This window comes from Halichoerus grypus, chromosome 8 (genome assembly GCF_964656455.1).
Source record: "Halichoerus grypus chromosome 8, mHalGry1.hap1.1, whole genome shotgun sequence".
Classification (NCBI taxonomy): domain Eukaryota; kingdom Metazoa; phylum Chordata; class Mammalia; order Carnivora; family Phocidae; genus Halichoerus; species Halichoerus grypus.
In genome coordinates this window covers 144018874-144036972 of record NC_135719.1, presented here as the reverse complement: position 1 = coordinate 144036972, position 18099 = coordinate 144018874, and positions in this window count along the sequence as shown.

The following is an 18099-nucleotide window of genomic DNA, read 5'->3' as shown; positions in this document are numbered from 1 at the left end:
TTCCATGAAGTATTTAGAAGTGGGTTGAGAAGGCCTAGAAGCACGTGCACCCTCAGATCTTGGTCCCCAGACACTGTCCTCCACTAGAAGGAGCCAAGGCTTCTGGGAAAACATAAGATGAGCCTGGAATATCTTATTGTGCCAAAAAGGAAAAAAACACTCAAGGAAAGACAGAAAGATGTTAAAAGGACACAGGAAGCAGTTCCAAAGGGCTCCCACTAGCCAAATCTGGGATATTTGACAATGACACAAATTCTGATAGTAATGGGTTATAAACTCTTGAAGGAAGTCGTTCAAATCCATGGTCCATTCTGACATGAGAAATGAATGAATACACAAAATAGACCAGAAGTAAAAGACAAAATTGCCTTGTGATGAGAAACCTGCATTTTAATGCCACTTCTACCAAGCAAGCTTTACAAATCGCTGCCTGTGGTCACAGCACCTCGAAGGGCCCGTCTGCAAATGGGGACCACCCAGGAACCTCCACCTCCGGGCCGGTGTGAGCAGGAAAGGCGCGGGTCAGCGTGTTTGAAGCACTAAGCCCAGTGCCTGGCACCTGGTCAACAGGCATGATCACCACATTACTACCACGATCATGAGCATCTGATTACTGACCTGGTCACTGACAGCAGGGGGACAGTCACCAAATGACTTCTCCAGGTGCCTCTCAGACTCAAGGAGGGTGTGCTGTTGGTTCTGGGAGAGACCCTCATCTCTCTGTCTGGATTCCTATGCATCTCCATAGAGTAATAGGTCCATTGGATGAAGGACCAGGGTTTGCCCAGGACTCTGCAGAAAGTAAGTAGCAGAACTAGCTGTGCTGAGCCTGGGGTCCTCTGAATGCGAGGACAAGCCCAGAGGAGACTTGACAGAGAAGCAAGCCCAGGGGAAGGAAAACAGGATACCGCCTTACACAGGTCACAGGTGGGAAAGGGAAGGAGAAGTCACCCAGCCCAGCTGCCTGAAGAGGGATTTGAACTCTGACAGGCACAGGATCGAATGGTTGCTGCGATTCTTAGGCATATGTGATCGTGGGCAACCTCTGACGCTTGCTTAACCTCTGTGAGCCTCTGTTACCCCGTATGTAAAATGGGCTCATCTTAGTCCCACCAAGAAGGACTTGGTGAGTGCTGGTCCTGGGCCTTCTCGCTGTTCGTACAAAGGACCATGTTTGTACAAAGGACCATGATTATACAAGGAGAGATAACTAAGGACTAACATCTACAAACCACCCACAAGAATCACGTCCCTTCAGTCCACAAACCAGCATCAACGCAGAAAGGCCATGCCGAGCAGCCAATAGGAATAGGAATGAGATGCACTGCATTCTAATGGCTTGCTCGTTTTAGCTTCTCTGGGAATCAGAATGCATCTCTCCCAGTTGAAAGGTTCTTACAACTAAGTGGAAGCGTTTTTTTCTTTCTTAACAGGACATAAGCAGTGCATCGAACGAATGAGGGATACCTTAGATAGGAGGAAATATGGCCGTGACTATTAAAATGTTTTTATTTAGTACTTTCTTTATGTTGCAGGCACTGTGTGGAGTGTTTAAGAGACAGGATCTTGTTTAATTCTCAAATCAATTCCATGAGACAAATTCTGCTACAGCCATTCCACCAAGGAAGAAACTAAAGCCCAGAATGATCAAGTAGCTTGCCCAAAGTCATGTAACTAGTGTGTCAGTCAGCATTCTGCAGGGAAATAGAACCAATAAGGTGATAGGACTGATGATAGAGAATAGATAGATGATAGTAATGGACTGAATGTATCCCTCCAAAATTCGTATGTTGACCTCTAATCCCAGACGGCGGTAGGAGGTGTGGCCTTTGGGAAGTGATTAGGTCATGAGGGTGGAGCCCTCCTGATGGGGTTAATGCCCTCATGGAAAGAGGCCAAGGGGCTAGCTTCTGTGTCTCTGCCATGGAGGGGAGAGGTCAGCAGTCTGCACCCAGAAGAGGGTCCCCACCAGAACCTGACCAGGCTGGCACCTTGATCTCCATCTTCTAGCCTCTGGAAGTGTGAGAAGTAAATGTCTGTTGTCTATAAGCCCCCAGCCTATGGTACCTTGTTATAACAGCCCCAGCTAACTGTTGCTTTCCACTGTGAACCGTATAGAATGATACGATTTTTAAATGCATGCACATATCACAAAAGTAAAAATTAGAAGGAGAACAAGAATAAAAAGCTCTGGCAATATGACAGTCTGGGGGACGATCACCAGCTTATCTTCCCTAACTCACTTCAAATTCTGCTGCACTGAACCCAGTTTCTTCAAGCCTGGGGTCTCTGTCTTCTGATTGGAAAAACAGGACGGCAAAGTCGCCTGGAATGCCGCCAAGCTGAACCATGGAATAAAGACTTAAACACTCTTTCTGGCTCCTTAAAAATCCTCCAGGAATAAGAGTCATGATGGCTTCCCCAGAGAGGGAGGATAGACCCGACCAGGCCGGACACCGCCCCTGCGCCCCTCTCCCAGTGCGCCTCATGCCACGTCCCCCACCCCCCCAGCCAGACACCTGCCGGCCAAGCTTCTTCCTGGGCTGCGGTCACCCCCAGGGCTGGCTCCACCCTCGCCTGCAACTTTAATCTGCGGGTTTGGCCTTCCCTGTCACCCCACTTCATTAGGCCCACATCCCGTTTTCTTCTATTGCTTATCAGGACATCATGGTTATCAGCACTTTTTAATTGTGCATTACTTGCTGGTTTGCTTGTTCCTCGCCTGTCATTACCCGATAGACTGTAAGCTCCGTGGGGAGAGGAGCACAGCTATTTAACTCTCAAGTTTCATCCCCAGGACCTTTGCACGGTGCCTGGCTAGCAGTGGACACTCAACTGAGTGAATGAAGAGAGTTTTGTCCACGAATGCAGCAGGGGGCCACTGTCTCTACACCAAGCCCCTGTACTCCTCAGTTAGTTTTGACCAGGTCTCTCCATGACCAAGTCCCCAGGCATAAATGTCTAATTTAGGCAGGACATGGACTATTTCTCGGCGTTCCGGAGCTTCCGGCGGTCCACACGTCCACACAGAGCTCACACAGCGCCGGCCCCATTCCAAGAGACTTGGACGCACTTCACTGTGGTCACCACTCCACTAAGTGGCTGCAGTGTTTAAGTCCCATTTTACAGATGTGGAAACTGAGGCGCAGAGCTCCTAAGCAGGTTTTCCAAGTTCACACGGGGGGTGTGGGCTGCGATCCTGCCCACTGCACCATCCCACATCAGGTTGGGCCCCCAGGATGTGTGGGACACACCCCCGGGCACCTGTTCTTCCCCTCCATCACCGCGGCCAGACCAGATTGTCACCCCGCTTAGCACAAGTGCTCCCGACGGTCCTTGGGCAGGTGCATTGACCGCCACCATTTGAACCCAGGGCTCAGGGCCTCAAAAGCCCACACCTCTTCTGCTGCTTCTTGTGCGTTTGTCCTGGAAACAAGGAGGGCGGGGACAGGAAGGGGCGAAAGGAAAAGAAGAATCTCTGGCAAACACTCCTAACGGTGGGAGTGAAGTAGGAAGGCCACCATGGCCGTAATGGCAGCCATCCTGGCAGAAGGGGCAAACCCTTCTGCCCCCTTCCAGCCAGGCTTCAGCAGAACCCCAGGGACAATTCTTACCACCCTCGGGCAATGAAGATTATTTTGAAATAAAAATCTTTTTTTTTTTTCTTATTTTTTTCATTTACTTATTTGCAAGGATGCTTTCCTTTCTGAGAGAGGTGGCTGAAGCCTCCCTTGGCAGAGCTCCCAGATGATTTCTGAGCTGATAAATCAGCCGCGATCCTTTACTTTCTTTCCATTTCCCTAGAATTTTTTTGTCTTTTTCTTTCCTTTTCTTTTCTTTCTTTCTTTCTTTTTTTTTTTTTTTAGAGAGAGAGAGAGCATCAGCAGGGGGGACAGGCAGAGGGAGAGAGAGAGAATCTCAAGTGGACCCCATGCTGAGCCCAACACAGGGCTCCATCTCACAACCCTAAGATCATGACCTGAGCCAAAATCAAGAGTCAGATGCTCTATGGACTGAGCCACCCACGCATCCCCCCGACTAGAATTTTCTGCTTCTACCAATAAGCTGAGAACTCTGAGAACCGGGGGGGTGGGGAGTGTCATATCTTTTTACTTTCTGTTAGGAGTTGATTTGTGTCCCCATCCCCAAAATAATATGTCAAAGTCACAACTCCTTGTCCCTGTGGCTGTGATCTCATTCGGGGAGGGGAATTTTGCAGATGCTCATGTTAAAATGAGGACATTATGTTGGGCCTTACTCCAGCCTGACTGTGTGCTAATCAAAGGGGGAGATGTGTCCCCAGAGAAGCACACAGAGAAAATGCGGCATGAACGTGACGGCAGAGGTTGGGGTGGTGCCTCGAGAAGCCAAGGGACGCCACAGATCTCCAGCAACACCGGAGGCCTGCACAGCAATAGGGAGCATATTGTGCCTCCCAGCCCCAGAAGGAAGGCACTCAGCCAACACGATGTTGGCCCTGCAGCCGCCAGACCGTGGTACTTCGTTACAACCGCCCAAGGAACAAACACACTTTCCTATTCAGGGTTCCGCACGGCACTCGATGCTCGGCAGTTGCCCAGTGAATGTTGGTGACGTGCATAAACACACACATGGTGCAAGTTTTCATGCACCAAGTGTCCTTGCTTGTGGTGCTGGCTCTCCTGTCCCCTCTCACCTGGGTTATCCCTCAAGGTCAAGGTAAGCTGGGCCTCTTCCCAGCACATGCAGACCAAATGATTTCTCCATCCTCAGGCAGCAGACACAGAAGCCCGTGGTGTCCTTTGACATCTTTGCTTGACGGGTCCCTGGGTCACACCACCATGGCTTTGATGGTCAGCTCTGTCACCACAGCTCCCATCCCCTCTGAAGCTGCCCAAGGATTTGGGTCTAGCCGCCATTTCTCTTTGGCCCATCTTACTTCCTGGTCTTCTAGAAACCAGGCTGGGCAAGCTCTCCCCACTTCCCCACTCACACTTACAGCCTCCTCAGCATCCCACACCCAAGATGTGTTTGTTAGGTCTTGAAGACTGTGAGTGATCACTTCTCAAAGCTTATTTAAGAAGGAAACTCAAGGTAACAGTTCACATTTGAATGGCTCTTGAAAGAAATGATTTGAATTCCAATACCTGAGTAGTCATCGAAGCCCTGGAAAGTAGACTCCAGGGGTTGAGTTGTGTCCCCACCACAGGGTCATTGCAGATGGAATTAGTCAGTTAGGATGAGGGCACGCTAGAGTAGGGCAGGCACCCGATCCGATCTGAAGGGTGTCCTGATGCAGAGGAAAATCTTGCCCTCAGAGACAGATGTGCACACGGAGAGCCCAAGGTGAAGAGGGGAGGTATGTTGCCACAAGCCAATGATCCACCAGAAGCCGGCAGAGAGGCCCGCAACACACCCTTCCTGAGTGCCTTCACAGGGAGCTTGCTGACACTTTGACCTCAGCCTCCCAGCCCACAGGACTGTTAAGACAACAGGGTCCTGTGGTTTAAACCACCCAGCAAGGTACTCTGTTACAGCAGCTAGAGAAAATGCAGCAGGGAATGTCGTCTCCATGTTTTGGATGAGAAATAGAGGCTCACAGGAAAGGGGTTGCCCAAGGTTAATGGCTGGTCGGAGGCAGAGTGGGGCATGAACCTGACTCAGATGGACCCTAGGCCCCCAGCTACCTGAGGTGGTGGGAGCCTGGGGCTTTGTTTGTGGTTTTCTGGGCACGGATAGGCCGTGGAGGCACAGCTCAGAGACGCCCTCCCGCCGAGCCCTGGTTAGGGGGGCAGAGGCCTGGGAAGTCGCTGGCCGCTATAATTAGCTGGTAATTAGCCTCAGAGAGAGCCCGCCTTGCTTGTGGTTTGGCGCCCTTCATCACACGCCTCGCTCAGGAAAGTTAAGGCCCATCTTGTGACTCCTCCTCTTATTAGATCTGTTCTAAACAAACCCCGATGGAAAACATAAAACTGGAATGTGGGAGGTCCTGGTCTTTGCAGGACACTTTCTGTGTCTCTTAAGACCCGGCCTGCAGAAGGCTGTTGTCTGCAGCCACACACACACAGGAGCCATGGTACCGGGGCCTAGGGGATGGGGTCGGGGGACTGGTTCCTGCACGTGGTGGGAGACTGCTCCATCCCAAACACTTGCGGCAACGCTGGGTGAGGTTGAGTCAGTGGACCTCTCTCCCAGAAAGATGGAAGGGTGGAGAAACTTGCTCCAAGAAAGGCACTTATGTGGGCATCGGTCCCGCCTGGTGGGATGACAGGACTCCCCTTGTTGCAGGCACATTGGAATCGTGGGAGCGTCCCCGACCCCCTCACACCAGACCACACGCTCTCTCCCCGTGCTCTTCTGAGCCATCCTGGTGAGACAGCAGCTCATCCTCTCTTGGTCCCCATCCTCTTGCAGTCCCACTGGGCCAAGTCACAGGGGGTCAGGAGGAAGTTCTGGCCTTGTGAGGAAGAAGGAGTCTCTGGGTGGGATGGAACAGGCTGCAGGGGTGAGTCAGGAGTGCTGCATTCTCATCCCTACAGGTCCTAGTTAGCTGTGAGCCTTGCCTCCAGCCAGGCATCACCCCCTCCTGGGCCTCCAGCCACCAAGCACAGCTGGGCCAGGAGCCTCTAGGCCCAGTGCATCCTCTGCCTGTTTATCCCTCTGGATCACAAATGTCTGAGTGCTATTCCCCCAACAGACTGAGACCTACAAGCAGAAGGCACAGCGAGGGGCCTCTTTTTACTGGGGTGTTAGAAGTGGCCCAAGGGGGGCGCCTGGGTGGCTTAGTCAGTTGAGCATCCGACTCTTGGTTTCATCTCAGGTCATGGTCTCAGGGTCATGGGATCTAGGCCTGCATCAGGCTCCATGCTCAGCATGGAGTCTGCTTGAGATTCTCTCCCTCTCCCCCGCCTCTCCCCCCATGCATGCTCTCCCTGCCTCTCTCTCTCAAATAAATAAATAAATCTCTTTTTTTAAAAAAAAAGAAGTGACCCAAGGAACAGTACTGTAGGCCATCTGCATGGTGGCCAGAACTCCTTCCCTAGCTGTGTGGTGCTTGGGTAGGGTTGGGCAGGGCATAAGCGTGCTGCATAATAATTGGGGCCACTAGTCATGAGTTCAAATCCTGGTTCCGCTACTTAATAGCTATGTAGAAACTTAACCGTGTTGTTTAAACTCTCTGTGCCTCAGTTTCCTCATCTGTAAAATGGAGAGACTAAGAGTAAGTGGCACAGAGGGGATTGTGTGGCTCAAATTCACATGAAGCTCTCGGAACAAGGTCAGAGGCACAGTGAGTGCTCAGTAAATGGCAGCCTTCCCATCGCCGCTCACCCACCGCCCTGCCCAGCTCCTCAGGAATGCCTGGTGCCCGACTCTAAACAAACGATTTCACCTCCAAAGAGGAGCCTCTTTTTTAGGAAACAAGGGGAACTGGATGAACAGACCACCAGGCTCTCTTCCACTCTAAATTGCCCAATTCTGTGGTGCATTTCAGACCAGCATGTGGACAAAAGCCCCCCCCCCCCCGCCCCCGTGCACAAGACCGTCCCCTGAGTCACCTCCAGTGCTGGAGAAGGAACCCACCAGCATGAAGAGGCGGCGGGGGTGGAGGGATGGGGGGTGGGCATGTGCTGAAACCCTTGTGCTCAGGTTTAAAACTCTTAGAAAATCTTCAAGCAGGTCTGCTTCACCACACCCAGGTAAGCATTTTATTTATGCCCAGAAAACTGTGTGGGGACAATTAGGACCAGCTCTATAACGATGTCCCCTCCGACCAGTTGAGTCCCATCCTCCCTGCTCATTAAGGTGAATCTCTTATTAGTGGCTTTGCAAGTTGGGGATGATAAATAATCAGAAGCAGGTGGGTGGGCGCCAGCTCGCTCCCGTCTCAGGCCTGCAAGTGTAGACGTTTCACTTCCTCCCAAAGCATCCCCACGGCTGCCTCCCCTCCACCTCCCTCATGCCAGGTTTACCTCCTGTCCCTGGGCAGGTGGGGCAAATGCTTCTCATCTGCCTAATTGTTCAACAGGATAATATACTAGATTTCAAAATAATTAGGCTGATGGTAATGAAGGTCTGATGGTTCCTGTGCAATTAGACGGATGGACACAAACACTTTGTTTTTAACCTATGCTGCGGCTAATGACCTCAGGTGGGAATATGGCAGCACTGGATTTTGAAAGGAGGAAAAAAAATATCCTGGGAACCTCAGAGAAAATAAATCACAGGGTGGGCTCCTTCCCGCAGATTTGTTGCTCTGGATACCCGACCAGATGTTCCCCAGACATCAGTAATGAGGGATTTCAGGCCAAAGAGAAGGCAGCTTGGTCCCAGTTTGAATCCATTCTGCAACATTTATTGGCTCTGACCTGGAGCAAGTCACTTAACCTAGCTGCTCTTAGATCTTCATCTGTAAAGTGAGGATAAAATGTCTACTTCACCAGGCTGTTGTGAGTTCCTGGCGCACAATAAATGTGCAGTAAAGATTTTGGAGGAGGTCACAGGAGACGGGAAGCTCAGTGTGGGAGTATCAAGAAGCTAGAACATGGCGGAGGCCAAAATGGGCAGTGAGTCCTTTCCAGCCAGCAAAGTAGAATTGGTATCTTCCAAGGTCCAGACAACAGTTGCTGCTTAGAACTCCCCACCAAAATAAAAAAGAAAAGAAACCACTGGCTTAACTGAAACGACTTGAGTCACAGTTGTACTTCCGGCCCCTCCATGCACCTCGGGTTTCCAGTTCAGTCAGGCAAAGAGGAGCTTCACAAGAGGAGTCCACGAGGCAGATAAATGTAGCAGGGGGGTCACACGGTGTGGTGGCTGCTGGTGGGTCTGCATGGGCTGTTCTCTTTAATGCAAGTGGCAGAGTAGATAGGGAGAAGATGACCCTAGGGCCTGGGCAGGTGGACAGTACTGGGGAGGGGCTTATCCACCCAGCACACGTCTTCTGATCCTTTGGTCTGTTCAGGGCCCAGTGCTCATGCTTGGGGCACAGAGATTAAAAAAAACAAGAAAACAAAAACAGCCAGCCCCCTGCCAGGCACGTTGTCACAATTAGAAAGTGACAAGCAATTTAAGTAAAATTTTTAGGAAGCATAGGACAGAATGATCAGCTCTTCCTGGATGCAGGGAGAGCTTTCTGGGGAGATTCAGGCTGGGCCTTGAAGGATGAATCAGCATGGCTGGAACATGAGGGCCTAATGTCAGGCTGGGGGTCAAGAGAACACTCCAATCTACTATGTATAGCATGTGAGTGAACCAGGGCAATGCATTTCCCCTTAATTCTGAGAGAGAGGGAAAGAGGGAGAGAGAGAACTGTCTTGGCAACTGCAATCATATGAAAGGCAATTTCCTCTGCCTCGCATTTCTTTATGGTTAGGCTACTCCACCAACCTCTGCCCAGTTGTCTCCTTGTCTTTACACCCTGCTTCACTGCCTTTCCACCAGGCTAGAAATTCCTGAAAGTTGGGTCAGGAGTCACCAGCAATGAGAAAGATGTAATGGAACCTAAGGCTGGTGATGGGTCAGTACCATGGACAGGGACATGGAGGGCCAACCCCCCCACCCCCACCCCACCCCCAGCCCTTTCCTTGGCCACTTGGGCTTCTGTGAACTGTCTTCCTTATCCATGTACACAGGATATTCAGAGCCACTTTCTCCTTTTATGACATTCTGCAGCACTATTAGCAAACCAGGGTCTGAATTTTGCTGGAATCCATTCAAATTTTCAGGAGTGAATTTGGAGACTTTCCTGGTGCCATTTTAGATCAAAATTGGCAGAAGCTTCACAGATGAAAGTGTACTCTGGCCTCCTCTGTGGGTGTGGGGGTGGAAGGTGGGGCCCACCAGGACTCTGAGCCTGGGGCCGGGAGGGGAAGGGAGAAAAGGGGCAGATGTTTAATTGAAGGCAAGGATGTTGGGGCTCCCCTGGGCCTCGGTCCCAGGCTGATGCAGCATGTAATCTCCCCATTATAGGACAGAAGCCCAAGGGGCCTTGCTCCGTCAGCTCTGACTCCTTTCTGTCCCTGGGGAGCCGTTTCTCCCACAGGAAGACTGAGGTGGCTGCAGAGAAAGTCCTGAAGCAGAGCCATGCCTAAGGTATTTCCATGGAAGAATTCAAGTCCACTAGTGGAAACTCAAGGTCAGCCTGAGGAAGTGAGATGAGGTGACACTGAAACACCAAATCTATCTTGTCAGAGCCAGACACCTGGTTCACAGGTTTCTCTTAGGATAGCAAACAGGAAACGGTGGAGCTCTGCACTGAAGCCAAGATTTTGTTGGGAGCCCTAGATTCCTGCTTATGAGCAGGGCTTCCCTCAGGAATCACCAGGCCAGAAGAGACAGCCAGAAAAGCCAATCTGATGCTGCAGGAATCCCTAAAAGTCTACTGCTGCCAGAATGGAGCTCAAGGGATTGGGGTCCAGAGTTGCTCAGCTGAGCCTTCCCAGGCACAGAGGCTAAGACCTCATGAAGCAGCCACTGGCTGAAGAGTCAGAGGCCCTGGTGCTCATTCTATAGGTGCCACTTTCCTGGTAACCCATTGTCACTCCGTAAGACACTCTGAGAACTTAACGCATTGGGCTCGTGACACCTGCCTGTCTCGCAGGGTGGCTAAACAGACTGTGAAACCTTACTGACCCTACACCCACACTTCCCTATCCCCTTGTGCCTTCAAGGCATTCCTTACACACCCACTTGTCTTTAATTTGGACGTATCGCATAGCTTCCAGGAAATAGTATTTTAATTATTGCACCAGCACTGTGCTACACACTGAGGCTATAATGGTGGATATGGGACTCCCAGACAGTCATTCATCAAATGCCTATAATTTATCATAAATATCTGATGACCCATCTGCCTCACCCAGTAGACAGTGGCTTTTCAGTATTCTAAATCCGTGGCATAGCATGGCTAATACACAGTGGGTGTTCCATCTTAGCTAAATGAAGACAATTAAAACTATTTTGAAAATGCTCTAAAGTGGGGCACCTGGGTGGCTCAGTTGGTTTCAGCTCAGGTCATGATCTCATGGGTCATGGGACTGAGCCCTGCGTTGGGCTCCATGCTCAGCAGGGACTCTGCCTGAGATTCTCTCCCTCTACCCCTTCCCCCACTTGTATGCTCCTTCTCTCTCTCTCTCTTTCTCTCTCTCTAAAATGAATAAATAAATCTTAAAAAAAAGAAAAGAAAATACTCTAATGTACGATAAGAATGTAAACTGTTATTGACAGAAACAACACAAAATGTCCTAGCCATTCAGCCAGAGGTGAAAACCAGAAAAAACAACAGAAAGGAAAGATGGAGGACTTCTGTATGTTTCACTTAATGGAGTGAGAGGTATCCTGACAACAATGAAAAGTCTCATACAAGAAGGGCTGGGAGTTGGGGAAAGGAAGAGATTCTTTTTAGCTGGGTTGGTCAGAGAGCCCCTCTCAGTGGAGGGGGCATTCCAGCTTGGAGATGGGGTGATGGGCTGAGTGGTGGCATCCCCCCACCGAGGGAGGGCCAGGGGAATGGAGTTTGAGCAGCCCAGCATGTCTGTGGGTCCACAACATCAGCTCACACTCGTTCTTCTTAGCGTGCAGGCTCCCAGACCCCTCCAGAATCAGGACCTACAAGGGAGCAGCCTCATGAATCTCTGACCAATCCATGCACAAGATTCAGCTGCAGAAGCAGACGTCTGGAGGGACCCACAAGTTCATAAAGAGATGGGAGGGGAGGGGGGTAAGGACAGACCATGGTCATCCTTGAATACTGGACTGTAGTCTGAAGGCATGAGGGAGCCACAGAAGGCTTTAGAGTGGAGGCATGGTGCCACCACTGCTATGAATGCAGGGGAAGGATGGGAAGGGGAGAAACTGGAAACAGGAAGTCCTCCTCAGGAGCTACTGCGATGATCCAGGCACGAAGAAATGACAGCTTAAGCCAGGACACAGGTGGCAGTGATGGAAAGAAGGGCATTAAGAAACATGGAGTCGAGTCGACAGGACTTGGCAACTGATTGGATGTGGGGGAAATGAGAGGGGGTCAAGGGTGGCTTACTCAAGATGCCTTTGGTGTTTCTAATATAAAATAGAAATAGAAACACCCAAGATCTTATATTCTTTAGTACTTATCTGATTTGAAGAAGCAGCCCCCTACCTCTCAGCTCCCGAGGACTTACAACAGCCCGAGACAATATTAATAATGATGTATTTTATAGTGTATGAACTTTGCCATCTGTGGTACAGGCATCCAGAAGTCAATATGAGTAAATTGACAAGCTTGTCAATGAATGAAATTAATTTTCTTTTTCTGCTGCATCACTAAACATAATTTCAGAATGTCATGGTAATATTCAGTGTCCATTATCATGGCCATGCAACAGAGCGACGGGCAAGTTAAAATGTGGGAAGAAATGGCACTGGGGTAGCATCTAATGCACGGGGGCACATGCGCCCGCTGAAACAGGCATTTGTTCCAGTGGGCATGCAACCCCCCAGCATCTTCTCGCAGAATTTGTCACATTTGCAGCCGGGAGACCTCTGCCCTTTGAGTGTGAGAAAATGGGTTTTAACACGTTGCCAGGTTTAACCTAAACCCAAGTGTTCTCTAGCAGAACAGATGGTCGGGCCAAAGAGGAGGCCATCAGGGGATCAGAAAGTCCAGCCTCCTTGTTCAAAGAACAGGAAGAAAGAGGTTTATAGAGGATGCCACTCAGCCAAGCCAAGACTGGCACCCAAGGCTTCCAACTCGGCAGTCCAGCCATAATGGTGGGCCCCGCGGGCGCAAAAGAGATAGGAGGAGGTCCTCAGAGCAGGGGCAGACACCCTGCCGAGGGTGCAGCCACCGTTTCGCGGAAAGCAAGCCGAGATGCTTGGTCGGTCAAGAACTTGCAGGAAGGATGCCGGTTCATTCATCCGGTCACCGGACAACTCATCCCCGAGCACCAACCGTGCCAAACACTGTTGTAAGCCTTGCAGACACTGCAGAGAAGCAAACACACGCCGCCCTGCTCTCACAAGGAAAAGCCAAAGTATGGAGTGAACAAATGAACAAGGCAAGTACAGGTTGCAATCAATGCTCTGAAGGTATGAAACAGGGTGATGAGGGAGAGGACAGCTGGGGAGGGGCGGCCTGGTGAGGATGAGGGGGCCTCCCTCCGAGGAGGGGCTCCCAGTTTCGGGTCCCTTTAGCCACTTCCTTCCAAAGAGAAGGAAGAAGAGCCACCATTTCTGGGCTGTTTCTTGAGTTCCCTTTGCTGAGCCTGAGCTTGTTTAACCCCACACAACCCAACGGGGCAGGTCCTGCTACCCCCACTGTGCTCAGAGAGGACCTGTGACAGTGCAGATGGGTTCAGGGCCCACAGCTGGCCGGCCGGGCCCCAGAGCCTCTGCCCTCGCCCTGCATCACTCAGCCAACTTTGCTGATCAGTTCACGTCTCTTTGGGGTGTGCTTTCCTCCTGGCACTCAGCCTTCCAGAACACAGGCTTCCTGAAACGTAGCTCCCAAGCCTGCGTTGAACATCAGAATCAGTGTGGGTGGGCTTCAGAACCTGGCAAAACCACCACTATGGCCTCATGATGTGAGGCCTGAGGCTGGAGCGTCAAGTCTTGAGTGAACCCATGGCCCTTACTGGGCCTCACTCCCTTCACCTCTGAAACGGGCATAATGGGCTCTTGGGACAATGGAATGGATGGGAAAGTGTATAAAAGTGTCAACTTTCCATTACTCTTGCCACAGCATGCTCTTGTGAATGCACCTGTGTACATTAAGTACCTATAAGACCCCAGCCACTAAAAGCAACAATGTCCCTGTTCTGAAGATGGGCATGTGGAGACTCAGAAGGGCGAACGACTCGTCTGTGCTACAGCCAAAGGTCAAAGCTCTACCTCCCCAGGGAGAAATACCCCCTTCCCCGGCCAAGGCAAGCGCCCCCGTACCACCTCCACCGTAGATGGTGGGAGGAGTCAGCCTTCCTCAGGTGCCAGCGAGGGCTTCCTTGGGGTGCTGGGGCAGAACAAAGGCAGGAGCCCACATGCAAAATGCTTACATGATGCAGCTTATTCCACAACGGGGGTCCCACAGCTTCCCACACCACACAAAAAGACATCCCGTGCTGGGGCACACCCAACTGGCTTTTTCTCTCCTTGTCGAAGGAAGAAATTGCCTCGTGAAAGCCAGTGGCCTTTTTGATTTTCTCTAAATGGTTGGAAGGGTTTTTTGCCTTCCAGTTGACAACGTGGATGACTAAGATGGATTTTCAGAGCAAATATCCGTGTTGTTTGTGACCGTGTTTGCACAGCAGGGAGCAGGCAGCTGGATAATGGAGCCCCTTTGGGAGAAGGGCTGAGAACCGTGTTTTTTGCACCTTGGTCCTTTTGGGCCATGCCACTAATTGGAACTTACTGTCCCATTAATGAGTTCTCTCTCCAGAGATTCATCTGGCCATTTTGACTCTCAAGTCCCTGCCTAATGGACTATTGAACGACAGAAAACCCGCACAGCTTTGTCTCAGACGCTCTCCATTAAATATACAGCAGTCCCCAATTAACCCCAGGCTTAAAAAAACAGAGTGGCAAAGCAACTCTCAGGCCAGCTCTTGGAAAGAGGGCTAAATTGGTATGATGTAATTGCTCTCCCTCCCTGGAAAAGGCCAGTGTGGCCACCATCTGAGCAGTGGACACCAGGTCCCTCGGTGGCCAAGAATCAATTTCCATCCTCAAGATGCCACCTGTCCCTTCCAAGTCCCTCAGGGCCCTGACAGTGACCTTGAAGGGCAAGGCTCACAGAACCAATGTCTTCCAACAGTCCCCTGGCTGGCTGGAAAGTGGATCCATGGTAAGAGTGGAGCCAAGCCGAAAAGGGATCCCCAGGGATACCCATGGGGAGATGCAAAGAAATGAGCCCCTCCCAGCGGGGTTGGGATAAGGGTTCCTTCTCCAGAACATCCTTGTTTCATCATGAGTGTAGTGCAACAATTCCTAAGACCTCTCAGGTTAGCTAAACGCACATCTGATGGCAGACTTCCCTGCTCACAGTCCTTCGATGGCTCCCTATTGCCCTCGGCATAAATTAGCTCAAGCTCCTCTGGTTGTAATAGAGGCCTCAGCCTGCACGTCCAGTCTCAGCACCCTCACACGCTTCCTCAAACTTGATCTCAGGAAATGCTGAGCTGTGGTGGTCCTCACGTCCCTTCCGCTTTCACACCTTGGCCTTGGTTCAGGCACACCCTCTGTCATATCCTCCTGCTCCTTGACCCAGCCCCCAGGTCTCACTGCAGATTCACCCCCTTAAGGAAAGCTTCCCCCATTGAGCCTTCTGCTCCCCCAGGGGAGCCCCAGGCCAGGGTCTAAGTCCCCTTCGCTCTGTTCCCACAAGAGCCCATATGGACACCATGTCCACTGCAGAGACCTGACCTCGTTTGTTGTGGTGTCTCTCTAGCAGGAACAGGGTGTCTCCACCTTGGCTCTACTGACATTTTGGGCTGCTTGTTCATTTGTTGTGTGCTTCCCAGGCATTATGACAAACAAAATGTCCCCGTCCATTGCCACATGTCCCCGAGGGGCAGAGTGGCTTTTGAGCGAGCATCACCGGGCTAGACTGTCAGCATCTTGAGGGTGCACCGAGCAAGGGCAGAGGACCATGGAGCCAGAGACATGAGGATGAGATCCTCACTGACCTCCTTGCCAGCTGAGTGTGTCCCCAAGCAAGTTGCTTCCCCTCCTGAGCCTCAGTTTCTTCACCTGTGGAATGGGGATAATGGCACGTAGCATGCACAGCAGCTTGCTATAGTGGTTGATGTTGGCAACCAACACATATTGCTCTACCATTTGACTGGACATCATGTTCTAAATACATAGAAGATTTAGCGTTAGATTCAGGCTCCCCTGACTAGCACTGGGCGCTGCCATATACCAGATTTTTCGTCATCCCGTTCAGCTTTCACCATTTTTATTGTCATCATTCTACAGATAAGGAAACTTGAGGCCCTAGTGTCAGCTGGCTCACTCAGGATCAAATGTTACCTATTACAGCTTAGATTGGAAGCCTGTCTTCTGGCTCCGAGATAGTCGGGGTCCCTTTCCTCTCCAGAACCTGGTAGATGCTCTCGTCTCCACCTGCCAAGCTCCCATACCACCCTGTCTGGTGACCCCTGTGTGTCCTGAGGCTTCAGTTTCGTGTCAATTCCTCTAGGATTTTGTGCCCACAGCACCTATATTTCTTTTATTATTATTATTATGTTCAGTTAGCCACATCATTAGTTTTTGATGTGGTGCTCAATGATTCATTAGTTGCGTATTTCTTATGACACTTTCAACCACCCCCAGTAAGCTGTAAGCTCCAGGGAGGCTCAGTTAGTGACCGAGTGTCAACCACTTTATCCAGTGCCTAGCACAGCATTGGCACTTTCTATGTGTTGAATGAATGAATGGAATGAATGAATGAATGAATGAGTGAATGAATGAATAATTAATAAAAAATAGTTAAGAAAGGTGAGCTCATAGGACTGAACAACCAGGAACATGGCGGTCAGCAGACCAGGGAGAACCCCTCAGCTCTTGAATGGTCTTTTTCCTTGCAGGTGTCTCCAGTTTCTTCCAGGGACATTGCTTCTTTATGATGAACCCAACACACCACATAAAATGGGGACAATCATATGCAGGTGATATCAGAGTCTGCATTTTTTAGACGTGTGGCTCAGGCCCATTGACATATAGTCAAGTCAGTTCCATTGGCAAAGCCTCCCACAGCCTGTGAGGTCAGTGGATGTGGGGGAGCTTCGCCTGAATGCCTGGTCATCTTACCTCATCCAGTTCCTCCACTACCCCTGTGGACGCTGAGCACCAAGCCTTGCCTCCTACTGTTCCAGCTTACCCCAAACACCACCAGTCATTTTCATACGTCTGCACTCTCCTACCTATGCTTGAAGTCTCCACCTAGATGTGGCTTCCTAGAAATGCTGTCCTTCCCTCCCACTCTGGGCTCCCATAATGCTTTGCACTTCCCTGGCATCAACCTCCTTCATCTCCCATAATGCCTTGCAGTTCCCTGGCATCAGCCTCCTTCATCTGCCCCACTCTGAACATCAACCTTACTCAGTTCTCAGCCCTTTCCTGCAGTGTCCCTAGCACGCCGCACTGCACAGGTGCTCACTAGATATTTGATGCATGAATAAATGCATTTTGCACAGGGGCATGCATTTGGGCTGTGGTGCTCTGATGCCACTGGACATTGAATTTCTGTAGGTCCCTTGCTTGGTTCCATGATCACCAAGCAACCCTCTGATGATGATTCTGCCTCTCCCATGAGGTCTGCCCATGAGAGAGAACACCTTGGTCAGAACCCAAGAATTCTGACCCACATGGCTATTTATGATTCTTACTGTAAACTAGTAAATTGGATTCTGGCTTCATAAAAACAGAACCAAGTACAGAGGGACTCCCTTGCAGGGCATTGTTTCTCCTTGTTTGCCTGCTATGATCCTCTCTCCCAGGACAAATAGGGAAATTGTTCTCCCTTTGTCTACTCCCATTCCCAAGAAAGACAGTCAAGGTGGGAAGGAGAGAAAATCTGCACTAACCTTCCATCTCATTCTCACCTCTTTGCAAAAAGAAAGCAGTGTTTTTAAAATATTGTACAAAAGAATATCTTCCCACAGGAAAGAAAATATAATCATCTCTTCAGGGGAAAAAAATACAGTTCCTTAAAAACCCAACCATACCCTGCATATGTTCTGTTTAAATGCATTTTATTAAGTTTTATACCATTTAATGATGGCTTAAAGAAGAACTACATAAACAATACTATTTTAGTGTAAGAGGGTTGGAATATTTCTAATTCAAGCCAGTAAAACCTCACTCCTCAGTGGTTTATAAAACTTGAGTACGTTGATGTGGCAGCGCTCAATTAATGTCAGGCCGTATGGATTTCAATCTGGCTTGAAATATATTTAAACAAATGAAGTAGATACAAATGTTGGCTCTTTGGCCAGCCAGAGCTAAAAAATCCATTTTCTATCTCATTTATAATAAGAACTAATTTGAATGTAATTTATCTAAAGCACAATGTTTCCTAATTTTTACATGCAACCATTAGTTATAGTTTAAGTAATAGTTATATCCATGGATCTTAGTGCACTTAAT